This window comes from Pteropus vampyrus, unplaced genomic scaffold (genome assembly GCF_000151845.1).
Source record: "Pteropus vampyrus isolate Shadow unplaced genomic scaffold, Pvam_2.0 Scaffold2, whole genome shotgun sequence".
Taxonomy (NCBI): Eukaryota; Metazoa; Chordata; class Mammalia; order Chiroptera; family Pteropodidae; genus Pteropus; species Pteropus vampyrus.
Window position 1 is genome coordinate 20,709,101 of NW_011888783.1, and position 6,476 is coordinate 20,715,576.

Genomic DNA, 6,476 nt, shown 5'->3' on the forward strand with positions numbered 1-6,476 from the left:
CTTTGAATTAAAACCATAGGCTCAAGGAGGGGTACCTGATGGTGGAGTAGGAAAACCCTGAACTCACCTCCTCCCATTAACACATCAAATCTATACCTACAGAGTAATTCCCCTTGAAGAGCTGAGGGCTGGCTGAACAACTTCTGCACAACAAGAGAGACCACATAGAAATGAGTAGGAGAGATGGATACACAGTATTGTAGGAACCCTATCCCCAACATACCAACACAGTAGAGAAGGATCACTGAGGGTCCTGTGCACAGATTCACATGCCCTGGGACAAAGCAAAAAGTGGTTTAAAGGGCGCCTAAACTATATGGGAAGGAAATGCATCTACTAAGCAAAGAGCATCTGCCAAACAGGAGGGAACTCTCCATTATCAGAGGTACCAGAGAGCACCATTTGTTGTGCTCTCCCTTTACCTTGCTTACTCGAGCAGGAGCATGATCCAGGTGCTCTAACCAGCTGGCCAAGGCTATCCAGGTGTGCCGCAGGCTCACACCAACTCCCAGGCTTGCACAGGGACTTCCTATAGCACATGCCTGCTTCAGCTACACCTCCAGGCTCCAGTGCACCTTGCCCCACAGGACTCTCCATATCCTGAGCCTCCTCCAACTATAGCTCCACATCCTGCTAAGGCAGACCTGGCACGGCTTGTACCTGGTACTCCCTACAACCTATTCCCACTACAGCTACTGCTCCAGGCCCTGGCATGATTTGCTCTTGGACTTCTTGTAGCCAAAGCCCATTTTAGTTCCAGCTTCAAACATACTGCCAAAAAGGCCCCAGTTTGCCTTTTTCCCAAGACTCCCTACAGCCCACACTTACTCCAGCTCCAACTCCAGCTGGCCTGCCAAAGTTATGTGGCACACACAGTCTACAAAGGGGAAGCTCCTACACAAGGCCACTCTTTCAAGACTTGGAGAGGTTGCTGTTTCACCTAATTCATAGAAACAAACACAGAGACTGCCAAAACAAGAAGATAAGAGACATACTTTCCAAATGAAAGGCCAGGATAAGACTTCGGAAAGGGAACTAAATGAAGCAGAGACAAGCAATCTACCAGACAGAGTTTAAAACAATGGTTATAATGATGCTCAATGACTCAGGAGAAGACAAGATGAACTCAGAACTTCAACAAATTGGTAGAAAATATAAAAAGAACCAATCAGAACTGAAGAACAACTTAAATGAAAAACACACTAGAGAGAATCAACAGCTAAGATGATGCAGAAGAACCAGTCAGCAAACTGGAAGACATGGTAGTGGAAATCATCCAGTTGGAACAGCGCAAGAAGAATTTTTTTAAAATGAGGGTAGTTTAAGGGACCTCTGGGACAATATCAAGCATCCCGACATTTGCATCATAGGAGTCCCAGAAGGAGAAGAGAGACAGAAAGAGATAGAAAACCTATTTGAAGAAATGACTGAAACTTCCCTCACCTTTTGAAGGAGACGGACATCCAAGTACAGGAAGCACAGAGTCCCAAACAGACCCATATATTTAATTTAGTAGCATAATTAAAATGCCAAAAGTTAAAAATACAGAGAGAATATTTAAAGTAGCAAGAGAAAAGCAGCTAGTTATATACAAGGGATCCCCCATAACACTACCAGTCATTTTTCAGCAGAAACTTGGTAGGACAGAAGAAGTGGCACAATATATTCAGAGTGATGAAAGGGAAACTTACAACCAAGAAACTCTGCCCAGCAAGGTTATCATTCAGAATTGAAGGAGATAAAAGAGTTTCCCAGACAAGCAAAAGCTAAAGGACTTCATCACCACTAAACCTTCAGTACAAGAAATGTTAAATAGACTTCTTTAAGAGAAAAAGGCCAAAACTAAAAATAAGAAAATATATGAAAAAAAAAAAATGTCACTGATAAAGGCAAAAATTTAGGAAAAGTAGTGGTTCATGCAATTATAAAGCTAGTATGAAGGACAAAAGTAGTAAGGTCATGTGTAGTAAGTACAGTAATAAGAGATACATACAAAAGATATAAATATAATATCAATGTAAAAATGTGCTTTAGAATGCATTTCAATTTAAGCAACCATCAACTTTAAAAAGCTGCTCTAAACAGCTTGTTATACATGATTCTCAGAGTCATATATAACATGACTGTATATAAAACCTATAATAGATACACAAAAAGTTAAGAAAAAGGAACCCAAACTATCATTAAAAAAGGGCATTCATACACAAGAGAGCAAGAGAAGAAAGGAAGAGAACTACAAAAATATCAGAAATCAATAAAATGGTGACATGTATGTAATTATCCATATTGCTTTAAATGTGAAAGGACTAAATGATCCAATCAAAACACACAAGGAGGCTGATGGATAAAAAGATCTATACGTATGCTGCCTAGAAAAGACTTCAGATTGAAAGACACGAACAGACTGAAAGTGACGAAATTAAGAAATACACTTTATGAAAGTGCAAATAAAAAGAGCTGGGGTATCAATACTTAGACAAAATGGACTTTAAAACAGAGACTGTAACAAGAGACAAAGAAGGGCATTTCATAATATGAATCTTATGTAAGAGCCCCTAAAAACTTAAAGCAAATATCTAATATATTAGATATAAAGCGAGAGATTGACAGTAATACAATAAAAGCAGGCCACTTTAACACCCCACTGACATCAATGGATAGATCATCTGGACAGAAAAATCAACAAGAAAACTCACCTTAAATGATACATAAGGCCAAATGGACTTAACGGATATTTATGGAACATTCTACCCTAAAACAGCAGAATACACATTCTTTTTAAGTGCACATGGAACATTTTCCAAGATAGACCATATATTATGTCATATAAAAAGTCTCAATAAATTTAAGATAGAAATCATATCAAGCATCACCTTTGATTGCAATGGTACAAAACTGGAAATCAATTACTAGAAGCAAAATGGAAAAAAACACATGGAGGCTAAGCAACATGCCACTAAACAGTTAAGAAATCAAAGAGGAAATTAAAAAAATCTTGAAACAAATGAAAATAGAAACACAATGATCCAAAACCTTTGGGACACAGCAAAAGCAGTTCTAAGAGGGAAATCCATAGTGCTACAGGCCTACCTCAAGAAACAAGAACTATCTCAAATAAACAATCTAAACTTACACCAAAAGGAATTTTAAAATAAGAACAAACAAAGCCCAGAGATGAAGGAAGGAAATAATAAAAGTCACAGAGAAAATAAATGAAATAGAGACTAAAAACAGTAGAAAAGATTGATGAAACTAAAAGCTGGTTTTTAGAAAAAACAAAATATATGAACCTTTAGCCAGACTCAACAAGAAAAAAAGAGGGCCCAAATAAAATAAGAAATGAAAGAGGAGAAGTGTAAATGGACACCACAGAAATACAAAGCATTATAAGAGAACATATAAGCAATTCTACAACAATAAATTGGACAACGTAGAAGAACCAAATTCCTAGAAACAATCTTTCAAGATTGAATCAGGAAGAAAGAAAATCTGGACAGATAAATACTAATGAAATCAAATCAGGAATCAAAAAACCCCAACAAACAAAAGTCTAGGACCAAATCACTTCATTGGTAAATTCTACCAAAAATTCAGAATACCTATCCTTCTCCAACTGTTCCAAAAGATTAAAGAGGAGGAAAAGCACCCGACTCATTCTACGAGGCCAGCATTACCCTGATACCAAAACCAGACAAAAACAGTACAGAAAAAGAAAATTACAGGCTAATATCTCTGAGAAACATAGATGCAAAAATCCACAACAAAATATTAACAACCAAATTTAGCAATACATTAGAAAGATCTATACTATGATCAAGTGGGATTTATTCCAGGGATGCAAGAATGGTTTAATATCTGCAAATCGATTAACGTGATATACCACGTAAACAAATGAAGGATAAAAATCATATCAATAGGTGCAAAAAAAGCATTTGATAAAATTCAAAATCCATTTATGATAAAAACTCAACAAAGAGAATTGAGTGAACATACATAAACATAATAAAGACACTATATGACAGACCAACAACTAACATCATACTTAGTGGTGAAAAGCTGAAAGCTTTTTCTCTAAGATGAGTAATAAGACTAAATGCTCACTCTCACCATTCTTATTGAACATAGTCTTAGCCATAGCATTAGACAAGAAATAAAAGGTATCCAAATTGGAAAGTAAAGCTGTCACTCTTTGGAAATGACATGATACTACATATAGAAAACCCTAAATATTCCACATAAAACTATCAGAACAAACAAATGAATTCAATAAAGTTGCCAGATATAAAATTCAGAAATCAGTTGCATTTTACACAATAATGAACTGTCAGGAGAATTTAAGAAAACAATCCCATTTAAAATTGAATCAAAAATAATAAAATACCTACGGAATAAATTTTACCAAGGAGATAAAAGACCTGTACTCTGAAAATGATAAAAGACATTGAGGAAAGAAACAAATAAATGAGAAAGAAGCAAATAAATGAGAAGATATACCACGCTCCTAGATTGAAAGAATATCATTAAAATGTCCGTATTACCCAAGGTAATCTGCAGATTCAATGCAATCTCTATCAAAATGCCAATGGCATTTTTTTCACAGAACTAGAATAATCTTAAAATTTATGTGGAACCACAGAAGACCCCAAATAGCCAAAACAATCTTGAGAAAGAACAACAAAACTGAAGATATCACGCTCCCTAATTTCAAACTATACTTCGAAGCTCTAGTAATTAAAACAGTATGGTATTGGCATAAAACAAAGACATATAGATTAAACAGAATAGAGCCCAGAAATAAACCCACACTTATATGGCCAATTAACCCATGACAAAGAAGGCAAGAATATACATTGGGGGAAATTATAAACTTCTTAATAAGTGGTGTTGGAAAAACTGGACAGATACATGCAAAAAAAAAAATGGAACTAGAACGCTTTTCTACACCATATGCAAAAAAAAAAAAAACCCTCAAAATGGATTAGACTTAAAATTACGATCTGAAATTATAAGTTGCCTAGAAAACAGGCAATAAACTGACATCATTCTTTGGGGGGGGGTGTGGGGTGTGTGTGTGTGTGTGTGTGTATTCATATATGTCTCCTCAGGCAAAGACAACAATAACAAAAAAAATGGGATTAAATGAGTCAAATTAAAAACTTTTAGTGAGGAAACCATCAACAAAATGAAAAGGAAACCTTTTCTGGAGTGAAGAAGATATTTACAAATTATATATCTGATAAAGGGTTAATCTCCAAAAATATATAAAGAACTCATACAACTCAACAAGAAAAATAAATAATACCATTAAAAAATGGACAGAGGACCTGAATAGACATTTCTCCAAAAAAAGATATACAGATAGCCAATAGACACAAGAAAAGATATTCAACATCACTAATCATCAAGGAAATATAAATCAAATCCACAGAGATATCACCTCACACTTGTCAGAGTGAGTATTATCAAAAAGTCAACAAAGTATAAATGTTGGCAAGGATGTGGAGAAAAGCAAACAGGTACTCTCTTGGTGATATTGTAAACTGGTGTAGCTACTGTGGAAAATAGTATGGAAGTTCCTCAAAATATTAAAAATAGAACTATCATGACCCAGCAATTCCATTTCTGGATATTTGTCCAAAAAAAAAAAAAAACCCAAAAACTAATTTGAAAGATAAACCCCTATGTTCATTGCAGCATTGTTTATAATAGCCTAGAAATGGAAGCAACCAGATTCCATCAATAGATGAATGGATAAATAGAACATATACACAATGGAATATTACTCTGCCATAAAAAATAAAATCTTGCCATTTCTGACAACATGGATAGAACTACAGTATTATGTCAAGTGAAATAAGTCGGGCAGAGATGGACAAAACTGCATGATTTCATTTATATGCAGAAACTAAAAAAAAAAAAAGAAAAAGAAAAAAAAGAATCAAACTTAGAGAACAAACTGATAGTGGCCAGAGGGAAAGTGTTGTAAAAGTGGAAGGGGATTAAGAAGTACAAACTTTTAGTTACAAACTAAGTCATTGGAATATAAAGCACAGCATAAGGATTATAGTCAATAATATCATGATAAGTATGTATGGTGACAAATGGTTACTAGATTTATTGTGGTGATCACTTTGTAAGGTATGTAGATGTTGAATCCTTATGTTATATACCTGAAACTAATATTTTATGTCAACTATAATTAAAAATAAATTTTTAAAACCATTTCTTGTTTAGAAAAAAACATGTGGCTCACTGCCAGCATTAATTTAATTTTACATAAACACACAGTTTGAGGCTGAAGCAAATCTGACTGGTTTTCAATGTGAAAATAAAATATAAAAACTGTTCTTGGAGTTGTTTCTAAACAGAACTTGTCTCTAATCCTAATGTAACAAATGTATACACAAATCAGATTCATCAAATGAATCTTAGGCTAACAACTGGTAGAGAACAATGTTAACATCACGTGAAGAGAC